The following is a 12,237-nucleotide window of genomic DNA, read 5'->3' as shown; positions in this document are numbered from 1 at the left end:
TGTCTATGTGAATTTCGACCCTGTGTCAAGCTAATTGTCGATGTAATTGTCGACTGATGTTGATCTGAATTTGTGTCGACAATTGGCTCAACACAGGGTCGAAATTTACATCGACATGGGGCATCCAAAAGTGATGGATGTGGATGGATCAACATTCACTTTGAAATTTATGTTGACCTCTTGCTTTGTAAAGTTATAAAATTTGAGTTTAAAAATTTTAAATTTTTTTCCAAAAACAATTTCCTCTGATGTGACTATTGCTCGTGCTGAAAACAGCATCGATGCAAAGTCCACTTCTGAAGAAGTAGAGACGAAAAGTCTGTATAATCAAAAAGTTGAACAGAAATTCCTTATATCAAAGATGGTGCAATACTTTATCTAAGAGTACTGAACTAATCCATTTTCATGTCGACATGTAGATGTTAATGTTGATGTGAAATTTGACATCAACATATACATCCACAATATCAACAATTCAACATCATATCATCTATAACTCCAAACTGTGGAAAAGTGAATAATTTCATCAATGCCCTAAAAAATTTGTTTTCCTCATTGAACAAGATCATATTTTTGAATGTTTACTAAACTTTTAAACACTGAAACAGAAATTTCAATTCTGAAAAATTGGTCAACATAGGTTGTAGATGTAAATTTCGAGCATCAAAATTTTACATCTACATATCGAGATGGCATGTCAAGGTATCAGAAATAATGAGAAAATTTTGAAAATTTTCATTTACCTGGCTTTTGTAAGGGCAGAAGATTCCTACTAAATAATTAATTGATCACTTTTCCATCATTATGTTGGAAAGAAACATAGTTGATGTAAATGTTGATGTCGAATTGTCGACAATTATTGTTGTGTGTGGAAAGAGCAGTTTAATGGATGTTTTATACTTAAACACTTCTTAATTCACGGGTGTAATTTGAAGCCACTTTTCACTTTCAGGTTGTTACATTTTCTGCACTTCAGGAAAAAATTTCTGCTGAAAAACATGCTATACCTACAAGAATATTTTGTAGCTTATTTTTGTCGTGTAAGGCCGCTAGACTTTTAAATTAAGTGGCGTATTTCTGCATGTCAAAAGAAACCAGCTACAAAATATGCTACACGAATGTTTTGTAGCGTATTTATTCACATACTCGCTGAAAAACACGAGTTAATGTACTACTTTACGTGTGTGTTTTAGCTTAGTATATAAATATTTATTCTCTTGATATCATCTGCCCTGATGGTTAGGGTATGAGAGTTCTCGCTCTCTGATCTGGAGACCCCAGTTTGATCCCAGGCTGAGCCAAAAAAATTTTCATGAACTAACAGCAATGACAGATTATTATGCTTAGGAGCAGAAAAACCAAATACACACTGATTAATGGGCAGATAAGTATTGGGGTAAAGTGCCGGAATTCCTGCCCGGGTTTTTATGTTGAGTAAGGGCAGATTTTCACCTAACTGTGGGTCTGGGTACCCTCAGCTGAAGAATGGAAGAAACCTATGGTGGTTAAATCATACTGGATTCAGGGAACGAGGTATCTGATACTTATGTTTCAACCAAACTATTCTAATCAGATCACAGCCAGTCTAATGCGACTGAAAAATTGATCTTATTAGTAAGTATGTGATCAAGACAAATTTAATTCCAAGAAATTTCCAGATCAGATCTGATGTGTAAGGAAATGGAAACCGCAGTAGATATCTGATCAGATCATAATGTTCATCTATTATCAGACTTGGCAGATCAAATTGATTACAGAGAATGTCTTGGTTTGATCTGATCTGATCAAAACAAGTCTGATCAGATGAGGGAATGAAGGATTTGAATTGATTTGATGAAACCCATCTTATCAGATCTGAAAATAAAATCGCTATTTTGATTTGATTGGATCAGATTAGAGCTGGGCACATCAAATTGATCACAGAGGTTGTCTAAGTTTGGTCTAAGCTGATCAAACAAACCTTTTCAGACAAGGGAATGAAGGATTTGATTTGATATGATCAGACCCATCTTATCAGATCTAATTAGAGCTGGGCAAATCAAATTGGATACAGAGAATGTCCTGGTTGGATCTTATCTGATCTGATCTTATTTGATCAAACAGGGGATTGATCAGATCACAGATCTGGTAAAATCAAATCGGATTCAAGGGAAGAAGGATTTGATCTGATTTAGTCTAACTTGTCAATAATCAGATCAGATACAAAAATGCAATCCATAAGTAATCTTTTCATTTCATCGCTTTTAATTTGCTCTGACCAAATTAATTCGGCACAGAGAATATCAGAGCCTGATCTGATCAAATATAGGTGTTATCAGCTAATCAAAACTCTGATAAAATCAGATTCAATTGCATCAGTTCAAATGGAACTGGGGTTTTGTAGAATGAAGAATTTCATCTGATGTGATCAAACCTATTTTATCAGATCTAAAAATTTTGTCCCCAAATATTTTTATTTCATCAGATTTTAGATTTTACTCAATCGAATCGGATTCAGAGAATGTCTGTATCTGATCTCTGATCTGATCTCTGATCTGATCTCTGATCTGATCTCTGATCTGGTCTCTGATCTGGTCTCTGATCTGATCTCTGATCTGATCTCTGATCTGGTCTCTGATCTGGTCTCTGATCTGATCTCTGATCTGATCTCTAATCTGATCTCTGATCTGATCTCTGATTAGATGGACAAATCAATTTAGATTCATGGAACAAAGAATTTGATCTAAATTCAAAATCAGATCTGAAAATCCGATCCATATTTTAATTTTGACCCCCATCTGATTAGATTTGGCCAAATCAAATTGGATCCGGAGAATGTACGACTTTGATCTGATTAAATTTAATTAAATCTGTTTAAATCAAATTAGATGTAGGGAATCTTATTCAAAATCAGATCAACCTGATCAAATATGTTCATACATATTCGGTCAGAATCAGATCTGATTAAATCTGATCATGTTTGTTTAGACCAGTTTGATCAGATCTGATCACGTCTACTCAGGCATATTCGATCAGATGTGATAAGATTATAGGTACCTACATCAGATCCGGACATTTCCTTGATCTAATTAAGATTTGAGCTGAATAAATTAGATTTTTCGTCAAGATCAATAAATGTTGAAAAAAATAATACCTATACATAAGTATTTCTTAAAAAAACTGATTTGTTGCAATAAATACTTATGTACAATTCTTTTTGCGGAGGGTAGGGGAGAAAAAATTTCAAGAATTCTACAGGCGGGTAAACTTATTAAGTAAAAAGTAAAAAAATAAATAAAAATATAAATTTTAAAAAAATAGAAAAAATGTGAAAAATTTTTGAAAAATTTTAAATATAGGCGAAGAATTGACACAGAGTGTTGAATTCGAGGTGTACAAAAAATTATAAATTAAAAAAAAAAGATTCCTAAATTCATCAATAACCAACCCAAGTAAAAAAATTGTAAAACGCAAAAAAAATTAAAATTAAGTACTTCACGAGGTTTTGATATTTTGTTGCGAACTGTAGATGAATGTTTTTTTATAACATAAAGTCAAGAAAAAAATGAATAAATTTACACATTTTCATCAGCTAAAAAAAAGCTCAATTTCAGAATGAAAATAAATTAATCCAATCATTTTCTCATCCGTTGATACAAAAAACAAAAAAAAGTCACAATAATAATTTAAATTTTATGAGACATTAAAAATTTAAAGAGCAATTGTACAAAATATATTCTAAGAGAAAAAAATCGCATCGCAACAAAATGAAATTAATTCGTTCAAAAACACAAAATGTTTATAGTTTCAAAATTTTAAAAATCGTGCAAAACACCAAACACTATACCTACATAAACATTTACTTCATCACAATTTTGAAACATTTTCATTGAATCAGAATAATTGATAACGCCATTATCTGGAATAGAAAAAATATAACAATGGGCTACGAAGTGCTCCGGCGCATGTGTCAATTCAGTCACATGGTATTTTTTCCCTCTCCCCCTATCCCTAATTTAAAACAAGTCTCCTCTCCCACATTAGATAATTAAAAACTCTGACATTTTATTTTAAAACCACGAAACGAATCAATTCAAAAATAAATAAAAATAAAAACTAGACCACATTAAGAAAAATATTATTTTTCAGCAGAACTACCTAGAAATAGAGTAGGTACTTAAGTAGGTAATGAATTGTATAGTCTAAATGAGCACATGTAGGTACAAGAACCAAAAGAAGGGAACAAATTGATTTCCTTTGGCAACAATCTCACTTAAAATTTTAAAATTTTCAACCGAAAAAAAAAATGTAAACATAAACATTCGAATTCATTTTTTATGCAAATTTTTGTGGTAAGTATCTAGCTGTAAATTGATTTTTTTTCTTCTTATTAATACTTACCCATAAGTAAACAGTTCTATATAATATGGGTACTTAGTTCTCTCTGTTTCTGTTTTTTTTTTTTTTTTAATTCGAAATTTAAACGATTTATTCTGTTAATTTGACTCAGGAAGGCGAGTAATGAATACTTTTAGAGCACGTATTTTCGCAGGCAAAAGAGGTGGAATTATTGGATGGTTTAATAGTAAGTACGTAATGTCATCGTATTTATTGGAGCACAATATTATGCTAAATATATTGAAAAAATATGCTAAATTTTTACTCGCTTTAAAATAACTACCAGTAGATATAGGTAACTAACAAACGTCGTCACATCATCCCACAAAAACAAGATTTTCCTGCCTAAGTACTTAGTACCTACCTACCTACTCGCCATCTGCATAAGTGATGTGAATCGATTGAAAATCAATAAAACTAGACCAAAACCAATAAAACGAGAAAAACCTTGAAACATCACCAAAGTTTTTAAGTTGATTTTTTGCAACAAAATCGACTATTTTATTGTATTTTTCATTAGACGTTTTAGTTTAGCACCTAGTTACCTAATCGAATGAAAATGAAACGTAATTCTCTCGATTTCAAACCATTTTTTTTTTCTTAAAAGGTGTAATACAAATACGAGTAGGTATGAATGGCATGTGACCAAAAATAATCATTTAGAGCCACAAAAATATACATTTTTACAATGCATTTATAATGAATTACGAAACTCATTAAAATAGCCAGAAAGTGCAAGATCAAGATGGTAAAAAAAAATTGTTTAAATTAAAAAAAAAAAAAAACAGAACAGCAAAAATTTGAACTATCAACATTATTGAACTAAAATCTGGAAAAATTAAGAGAAAAAAAAAGAACGGAACAGAAATTTGAAACAATAACATTTCTTAGCTCAAACCTGGAAAAATTGACACTAAAAATCAAAAATTGATCAAAAAAACTGAAATTGTCTCGAATCAATCTTCAATTTTTAAAGGTAGGTACCTATTTATGATTTAATGATAAAATCTCACAAAATGATTCAATGGTTCAAATTTCTATTAAAATTCCTACATAGATTTTTCAAACTCATTTCAAGTGCCAAAATCAAATTTTTGGATTACTGATCACAGATTTGGCTTCAAGTGACCCTAAATGCAGAATTTGAATATTAAAAAATTATTTTTTCAGACCTGTGATGGGGGGGGGGGGTTCAAGAATCAAAATTCCGGTTCATAAAAACCATCTACTTTCAGGTGGGTAACTTATCAAAACCTTCCACTGATTCATAGCACAAATTTCAATCGTGATAGAGGAAGTGAGAGGGGGAGGATTATTATTTCATTCAATTTCATCAAATTTTTGAGGGTTTTTAGGACGTGAAAAATGGCTCAGCCTCGAGCCAGCGAAAAACACACGAGAAAATTCACCTTTAGGTAGATTTAAAAAAATGGATCGAATTCAAAATTTTGATTCTCACTGTTTTTTTTTTTTTTTAACAAATAAGTACCTATTCCTTTTTTTGTATGAAGGGGAGGGGGGAGTTGTAAAGAAATATATTTCACAATAATTAGGTACTGCAGGAATAATAGATGGAGCAATTTTATGATTGATTATTGTCCTACAGGCCAATAAAAAGAAATGTGGATCAGGTGCCCAATCCCCCCTCCCCCTTCTTCGAGGATCCTAAAAGCTGTGATGATTTTGAGAATGCTTTTTTTGAGCCTTTTCAAGCTCAATGGTTTCTCTGAATGAAAATTGACGGTGACCACGTTGTAGAGGAGACTTCAAGGAATAATTTTCGTTGGAATATTTTTTTTTTGTACGATCAATAGGTGAAGAGATGAACGAATTTCCAAGTTAGACGGTTGGATCTTCGAAAAAGGGGGGGAGGGGAAATGGGCATCTGGGCTAAATTTCTTCGAATTAACTAGGTAGGTAGATAGGTAGGTGAGATTCGATAAATAAATTACTTAATTAAAACTTTATCATCTTATATTTACACATACACGATTCCAAAAATGCATCAAGCAAAACTCACCGATGAAAAAAAACCTCGTAGGTATCCCAGCTCGAAAACGAGTTCACCTTTGATGTCAGCAACACCACATGAAAAGCGAAAGCTTCGCGACAAAAGCGATTAAATCGAGTTATTATAAAATCCGACTATAACGTAAGCCCGACTCGAAGAACGCACCAGCAACACGTGAATTATAACCACAAGTGAGATCTTGCGAAGAAGTACCCAAGCCTGACAGCAGCATTCGTATTCGTATACGCGTAGATGTACCGTATAATACTCCTTACCTTACACGACACAGCACCTGAACCAAGTGAAGAAAGCAGAACGAGAAGGTATAGACACAGACGGGCATATTGGGAATGGCCGAGGGAGGGATTCACAATCACAAGCACCCGTCAGTCGTTTAAGTACTTGAATTTTTTTTCAGTTTGGATCAAACCGTCGCTCAAGTTAATGAACTCTGAAAAAAAAATGCGAAGTAGTGGGTTGCATAAATAAAGAGAGGTCTTAAGAGGAGAAAAATTGTTTTAGGTGTTTATTTTGAGGTATGGGTGACCTATGGAGAGATATTGGATACTCGAGTGGTTAATTGCGAGCAATCGATTGTATATTTCAAAATAGTCGATTATTTGGGTTATTTTTTTCGTTTTGAAACGATTGATTGAGTGAATAAATGACACGAATCTGAACGATAGATAGACTAGATGGGTACCTATATGTATAGGTAATTACAATTTCACTAGACTGGATGCGTCATTGTTGAAAAAAAAAATTCTCCCCATAGTCATCAGTCATCACATGAAATCCATCGTGAATTCCTGGTATGTTTATAGATACACCTATATCTACGAAATACAATTGTTACATATTAAAAAGGAAACAAATATAGTATCCAAGTGTTTCATCTGCTGCGTCTGATCCATTCATAAAAACTGCACACACTGAGAGTGTAGAGTACGTGTACCATACGAGTACCTACACAGGTACCCGATTGACTTTCTCTCACCGTCGCATTTTAATCTTTGCTTTGTCATAATCACGTAATTAATATTTCACGGTGGGCAATAAAATGAAATTAAAATTTAAAAAGTCATCCAGCGCGGTAAAACCATAAACAAACATCACATCGCATCAATTAGCCAGCGACGAAGAAGAAGTTAAACCAGATGCTGATTGTTCTTGCATAATTTTTTACAAGCATGCGACTCGTAAATCATTACGTGTGTCTCGGTTTCATTTCGTGTCAAAATTTTTTGTCATATATGTGCCAAAAAGAGGCAGAAAAAAGGGCGATTACCAAATTACGAATTGCTCGATGAATGGACCAGGTGGATTGATTACCCCTTTAGATGTTTTTCGCGATTTAGTGGTTCCGAGATTTGAGGTGATAAATTTAATGAAAATTGAATTTTTGAATGAAGCGTGTCAAGCAGCTTCTCCTTCCACTTCAAGACTAATTTCCACCATTGCAAATCTGCAGGAAACTAAGGCGAGGGGGTTGAATTTGAATTAGGATCGAATTTGCTCATTTTTTCCATATATGATATAATGTATGTAGGTATAAGGTTACTAGGTACCTACTGATTTTCATTAAAAAATCGAATCCTACTAATTTAGGTCAGTGATGATAACATGAACCAAGTATTTTATGAAAATTTGTAACCAAAAACCAATTACCCAAAAATTATTTTTTTAAAGAAGAACCATAAATGATCCATAACTTTGATAAAATCAAAGATTTTTTTCAATTTTTCAATTTTTTAAAATTTTTTTTGTTTTTTATTTTTTTATATTTTTCATTTTTTATATTTTTCATTTTTTATATTTTTCATTTTTTATATTTTTCATCTTACTATTTTTCAATTTTTATTTTTTTCATTTTTTATTTTTTTATTTTAATTTTTTTTTATTGTCTATTTTTCTGTCTTTCATTTTTTATATTATCATTTTTCATTTGTCATCTTTTTATTGGTCATTCTTGTATTTTTCTATTGTTTTATTCATCATTTTTTTATTATTCATTTTTTCTTTTTCATTTTTTTTCGTTTTTTCATTTTTTATTTTTCTGTTTTTTATTTTTTATATCATCATTTTTCATTTGTCATTTTTTTATTGGTCATTTTTGTATTTTCTATTGTTTCATCCTTCATTTTTTTATTATTCATTTTTTTATTTTTATTTTTTCATTGTTTTTCGACTTTTAATTTTTATTTTTTTAATTTTGCAATTTTTTATTATTCATATTTCATTTTTTCATTGTTTATTTTTCTATTTTTCATTTTTTATTTTTTATTGTTTATGGCTACAGATCCGTCAGAATGGCTTCCGAAGGTCGTCTGAGTGCATGTCTGGCAGTCCAAGGTCCTCTGTCTGCATGTCTGGCTGTTATAGACACTGGACCTGCGTATAAGACAACCAACTGCAGGCCGAGGGGAACGGAAACAGTAAGGAGAACTTGAGTAACGCCAATTTATCCCGCTGGGTGATCTTGGCAGCGCTGTACTTCAATTTTGCAGGCACCAGGGAAAAGGGAGGGTTGTGTAGTCCGCGAGGTACTCCTGGCTGCGCGCGCAGTCAGGAGTACCTCGCGGACTACACAACCCTCCCTTTTCCCTGGTGCCTGCAAAATTGAAGTACAGCGCTGCCAAGATCACCCAGCGGGATAAATTGGCGTTACTCAGGTTATTTTGCCAAGATGGCTGCCAGTTGGTTGTCTTATACGCAGGTCCAGTGTCTATACTGGCTGTTATTGACCTGAATGGTCTGTCTTTCAAGGTCACTAACCTATCTGCCTGGTCTTGGAAGATCATTGACCCGTCTGTCTGGATTTGGAAGGTCATTGACCTGTTATGCTGAAGGTCATTGGCCCGGCTGTTCACATTTGTAAGGTCATTGACCTGTTTGTCTTGCCTGTCATGGTTGCCTTTTCGTCCATCTGGTCTATGTAGGTCATTGACCCACCGGCCTGGCTTCTCAAGGTCATTGACTGATGTGTCTGGCCGCTCAAGTTCATTAAGTCGTATGTCTGTGTGGCCTCTTGAGGCCATTGACCTGTGTGTCTAGAGTCTAGACTCTCCACTGACATACTTGTCTAGCCTCTCAAGGTCACTCTTTTGCCAGTATGACCATGACCTCAAGGTCAATGACCTGTCTGACTGGCCTTTCAAAGTCACTGATCTAACTGTGTAGGCTCGCATTGTTATCTATGGTGCCTGTTTGGCTATCCTCCTCTCCCGGTCATTGACCCATCTGTTTGGCTTCCCAGAGTCATTAACTTATGTGCCTGCCCTCTCAAGTTCATCAAGTCGTATGTCTGTCTGGCCTCTTGAGGTCATTGACCTGTCTGTATGATCTCTCACAGTTGTTTGATCGCCCATCTGGCCTCCTTAGGTCATTGACCCATCTGTTTGGCTTCTCAGAGTCATTAACTTATATGCCTGCCCTCTCAAGTTCATCAAGTCGTATGTCTGTCTGGCCTCTTGAGACCATTGACCGGTGTGTCTAGACTCTCAAGTTCACTGACCTACTTGTCCTGCCTTCCAAGGTCGCTTGTTTGCCTGTATGGTCTCAAGGTCATTGACCTGTCTGACTGGCCTTTCAAAGTCACTGATCTAACTGCGTATGGTCTCTCATTGCCATCTGTTTTGATTTTAGTGCCGGAATAACATCAAAATTGGGCTCACGAGGCTCAAAAACGTGTATTTAGATGCCTCTCAAGACATTTAGACTCATTTTCAAATTTGCCCCCCTCCCCGCCTTGAGCTCCTTTCACTTTTAGCGCCAAAATAATATCAAATTTGTGCTCACTAGGCTCGGAAACATATTATTGTGATAGGTATTTCACATTACATATTATTAAGCTCATTTTCTAATTTGTTCTCCCTTCCTTCAAATTATGATTGCCTCAAATTCATCATTAAAGAGGCCTCTAACAAAAATCGTTGATAAACAAAAAGCTCCAGTTCAAAACTTATCCAAAAACTGAAATCCCCCTGCGAAAAATCTCGATAGACAACTTATTTGACCCTGACTTGAGATTTATTTTTTCAACGGACACACGGCGCCATCTATCGAAATAAAACGGAACCTTCGTTCTGTTTTTAGAAAATGAGGGCTGAAAAAAGTGACGAAATCGATGCTAGATATGCGCGTGGCGCTATCTATAGGAATAGTTCTGAACTACGTTGAGAACAAGCGATAGAAACGCAGTTTTCAGTGTTCATTTCAAAGTAGTTACTTTAATATTCCGATAGATAGCGCCACGCGCATATCTAGCTTTCGTTTCGCCACTTTTTCAACTCTGATTTTTCAAAAACAGAATAAAGTTTCCGTTTTATTTCGATAGAGGGCGCTGTGTGTTCGTTGAAAGTCTAACCAAAATATTTTGAGGTCACTGATCACGATTTTGATGTAATTATTTTGAGGGTTTGTGCTAATTGAGAATTTTATTAATCATATTCTAATCAGGGGAAAATTTGAAAATGAAGCTTTGAATCTAATAATCTATGTTTTCGAACCTCCTGAGCACAAATTTCACATTATTTGTACCAAAAAATCAAGAATGGCTTCGAAGGAGGGAGGATCAGCAGTTATTTAAAGTCAATACAAAGTTAAGTGAGGAGTCAAGATACCTTTTTTCAAACCTTCTGAGCATCAATTTTTTTTTTATTTCGGCCGAAAGAGCTAAATAGGCCTCTAGAGGGAAGGAGAGAGAGGGGGGGGGTTAAAATTCAAAATCAAATCGAAAATCTCACGAGGTATGGAAACATAATTATCTTGTTTTAAAACCTCCCCAGCACGAATTTGATATTATTTTTACCGAAAATTCAAAAAGGGCGTTCGGTGGAGGGGGTCAAAATTCAAAATCATTCAAATCATCAGTAATTTAATTTTGTTGAATTTGGTACCTCTAATTTGGATAAATTATCAGTAAGTTATGTAAATTACTGGTAATTTTGGTAAATTACCAGTAATTTTGGTAAATTACTGGTAATTTTGGTAAATTACTGGTAATTTTGGTAAATTACTGGTAATTTTGGTAAATTACTGGTAATTTTGGTAAATTACTGGTAATTTTGGTAAATTACTGGTAATTTTGGTAAATTACTGGTAATTTTGGTAAATTACTTCTAATTTTGGTGAATTGCGAGTAATTTTGGTAATCATCTCCAATTTTGGTAAATTACCTGTGATTTTAGTGAGCTACACAACTACTTGCAACTTTGGTGATTACCTGTAATTTTGGTGAATTTCATGTAATTTTGGTAAATTTCACATAATTTTGGTAATTACCTCCAATTTTGGTAATTACTTGTAATGTTGGTAAATTACTTAAAATTTCATAAATTACCTGTAATTCTAGTAAATTACCCACAATTTTGCTAAATTGCAAGTAATTTTGCCAATTTTGGTAATTACCTGTAATTTTGATAAATTGCAAGTAATTTGGCTTTAATTTTGGTAACTACCTGTAATTTGGAAAATTGCAAGTAATTTAGATAATTACCTGTAATTTTGGTAATTACCTGTAATTTTGGTAATTACCTGTAATTTTAGTAATTACTTGTAATTTTGGTAAGTACCTGTAATTTTGGTAATAACCTGTAATTTTGGTAATTACCTGTAATTTTAGTAATTACTTGTAATTTTGGTAATTACCTGTAATTCTGGTAAATTACCAGTCACTTTGATTTTAGTAATTTCCTCTAATTTTGGTGAAATGCAAGTAATTTTGGTAATCATCTCCAATTTTGGTAAATTACCATGTGATTTTAGTGAGCTACCCAACTACCTGCAACTTTTTGGTAAATACTTGTAATTTTGATAAATTTCATGTAATTTTGGTAATTATTTGTAAT

The 12,237-nt window shown here is 33.5% G+C and overlaps 1 protein-coding gene across 2 annotated transcripts in view; it reads right to left on the bottom strand.

Moving 5' to 3' along the window:
- The window catches only part of LOC135842522 (ABC transporter G family member 20-like), a 44,996-nt gene extending 38,286 nt beyond the window's left edge, over window positions 1-6,710 (bottom strand). Inside the window, exon 1 of one of the 2 annotated variants that reach the window (XM_065360019.1) lies at window positions 6,398-6,710. The gene's annotated coding sequence lies outside the window, so the exon portion shown is untranslated. The remainder of the gene's footprint in view (window positions 1-6,397) is intronic. The other variant, XM_065360020.1, reaches the window with a different exon arrangement.
- Window positions 6,711-12,237: the final 5,527 nt, after the last annotated feature.

This window comes from Planococcus citri, chromosome 4, assembly GCF_950023065.1.
Source record: "Planococcus citri chromosome 4, ihPlaCitr1.1, whole genome shotgun sequence".
Lineage (NCBI taxonomy): Eukaryota > Metazoa > Arthropoda > Insecta > Hemiptera > Pseudococcidae > Planococcus > Planococcus citri.
This window is presented reverse-complemented; position numbering and strand designations above follow the sequence as displayed.